The 2949-nt window shown below is 45.4% G+C and overlaps 1 non-coding gene across 1 annotated transcript; it reads right to left on the bottom strand.

Moving 5' to 3' along the window:
- Positions 1 to 652: 652 nt before the first annotated feature.
- On the bottom strand, positions 653 to 758 carry LOC132421268 (U6 spliceosomal RNA). Its single transcript, XR_009518551.1, has one exon. It is a non-coding gene; the product is annotated as a U6 spliceosomal RNA (small nuclear RNA).
- Between the last annotated feature and the right edge of the window lie 2191 nt (positions 759 to 2949).

Below are 2949 nucleotides of genomic sequence, written 5' to 3'. Positions count from 1 at the left end.
GAAAGAGCTAGCCCAGGGAGGGGTAGACCCGAGCAGGAGGCCTGACTGGACCTCCTGGCCCCCACTGTCCTTCAGGACTTGCAGTTTTGTGAGAGTATTTTCAGTTATTTGCAGCTGAAGTCATCCTTTGCCGTTAGCTGACCACTTACCATGTACCCTCACTTTGCTTAGCATTTTAGAAATAATATTTCTAGGCTTTGTAACATTGGAGGCTGGCATTAGCTCCAAGGGTGCCCTTGTGACAATTAGTAGCAGAGACCCCCCTCTGAGCAGATGTAGCCGTGGCTCCCACTCACCTCCGCCCAGGATGTCCCTGGTGAAGACGCAGCCTGAACCCCATTACAAGGTAGCATAGGTGCCATTGCTCCCATTTTGCAGTGAGGAGACCCAGACCCAGAGCGGAATTGACTTGCCCAACATCACATGGTTTAGCCACAGGCAGAGCTGGGAATCAAACCATGTCTTTCAAAAGCTCATACCAACTTTTAAAAACAATGTTTAGTTTTGACTTTAAATGACACATTTGAATAGAATGAAATAAAACCGAAAAATAAACATTTAAAATTGAGCTGTGTTGGTGGATTCTTTCCTCAGGCAAAGCCTACCGAAACGTTTTCAATATTTTATTTTTTTTTTTGGCTTCGACAATAGACAAAATATGGAATGTGTCATAGATGTGCGTGTCATCTTGCACAGGGGCCGTGATGATGTTCCTTGTATAGTTCCAATGTTAGTATATGTGTGGCTGAAGCGAACACAGTATGGGTTTTTTTAAAAGGCTTATTGAGATATAAGTCACACACCATACAGCTTACTCATTCCAAGGGTACAATTCAATGGCTTTTGGTATATACACAGAGTTGTGTAACCACCACCATAATGAATTTTAGAATTTCATCACTCCAAAAATAAACTTTGTACCCCTTAGCCCAGTCCTCCCTCCCCCTGGTCCCTGGCAACCACTAACCTGCTTTCTGTCTCTACAGAGTTGCCTGCTCTGGACATTTCACGTAAATGGGGTCACACACCACGTGGTCCTTTGTGACTGGCATCCTTCACATAGCATAAGGATTTCAAGTTCATGTGTAGCTTGTATCCGTACTTCATTCCTTTTCATGGCTGAATAATATTCTACTGTATGGGTAGATCCCATCTTATCTATTCATTCATTCGTTAGTGGGCATTTTGTGTGTTTCCACTTTTCTGGCTGTTATGAATAATGTTGCTATGAACATTCATGCCCAAGTTTTTGTATGGACATATGTTTTCATTTCTCTTGGGTACATACCTAGGAGTGAAATTGTTGGATCATACGATAAATCTATGTTTAATCATCTGAGGAACGTCCAGATGGTTTGCCAAAGTGGCTTCACCGTTGTATGTTCTCACCAGCAGTGTCTCAGGGTTCCAATTTCTCCACATCCTCACAAACATTTACTATCTGACTTTTTGGGGGATTTATTTGTTTGTTTGTTTGTTTGGGTTTTTTTGACTGTGCCGTGCTGCTGGCAGGATCTCAGTTCCTCAACGAGGGACTGAATCCAGGCCACGGCAGTGAAAGTGCAGAATCCTAACCACTAGGCCACCAGGGAATTCCCTGCTATCTGACTCTTAATGACAGCCCTCCCAGTGGCTGTGAAGTGGTATCTTGTGTGGCTTTGATTTGCATTTCCCTGATGGCTAATGATGTTGAGCATCTTTTCATGTGCTTAATGACCATTTGCATATCTTCATTGGAGAAATGTCTTTTCCGATGCTTTGCCCAGTTTTTAACTGGGCTATTCATCTTTTTATTATTGTCTGGGTGTGGGTTTTAGTAAGGGAATACGGGGCTGGCTGAATTAGCTCACTGTCTGAACCACCTGGATATAGTGTATTGGAGAGCACTGTCTCTCATCTTAGAAAATCAGATTTTTCACATACAGTCTCAAGTAGATCCCAGATCAAATAAAGAAAATTGGAGTAGGATACGCCAAGCCTTGGTAACACTGAGGAAGAACGCTTTCTGGCTGTGTGATCCTGGGTAAATTACTTAACGTTTTTGAGCCTCGGGTTTGGGTCCATTTCATAGGCTGAGACTCTTCCTCTCAATCTGTGCGTGTCAGATGCTTAGGGAAGCAGCACCTCTCACTCAGCACTAGCCCTGCGGCAGGCAATGCGGTCAGTGCTGCTCCAGGATGGATGAATGCCGTTGCCCTTCTCTTCCTGCTTCTCAAAGCTCAGCTCCACTTCTCAGGGCTCAGAGGCTGAGATCACTTGAAGGAAAGTCACAGTTATTTCATCAGATTAACCACAATAGCTAGAGCTCACAATGGTTGGAGGAGAGGATGACATATCCAGATCTGATTTGGCCACGAGAGGCACTAGAGCCCTAAGGATGTTTCAGCAGCATCTTCTGAGAGAGGAGACCTGGTGGGCAGAGCTTCCTGTACCAGGGTCTTTTCTTTCCACTAGGGATAGCCTGCAGGGGATGCTGGCCGCCCTGGGGAAATGCTGGCCCCCACCCCCTCCACCTATAGCCTGTTGGAAGGAAGGGCAGAAGAGGAGGCCACAGGGATGTGCACAGCGTGTGGACACACGTCACCCTGTGCGCTAGCACACGCGACTCAGTCAACGCCTTGGAATCGGACTCAATAAGATTTTACCCCTTTGTGAGGAGCATTCAGGGAAGCAAGAGATGTGCAGGCATTTCCTCTGTTCCCTATAGACTGTTTCTCTCATCACCCCAGCCTGGATTTAACTCAGCATTCCTTCCTTCCTTCCTTCCTTCCTTCCATCCTTCCTTCCTTCCTTCCTTCCTCCCTCCCTCCCTCCTCCTCTTTCTCTCTCTCTCTCTTTCTCTTCCTTCCTTCCTTCGTTCCTTCCTTCGTTCCTTCTTTCCTTCCTTTCTTTCTTTCTTCCTTTCTTCTTTCTTTCTTTCTTTCTTTCTTTCTTTCTTTCTTCTTTCTT

The sequence above is a fragment of the Delphinus delphis genome, chromosome 2 (genome assembly GCF_949987515.2).
Source record: "Delphinus delphis chromosome 2, mDelDel1.2, whole genome shotgun sequence".
Taxonomy (NCBI): Eukaryota; Metazoa; Chordata; class Mammalia; order Artiodactyla; family Delphinidae; genus Delphinus; species Delphinus delphis.
This window is presented reverse-complemented; position numbering and strand designations above follow the sequence as displayed.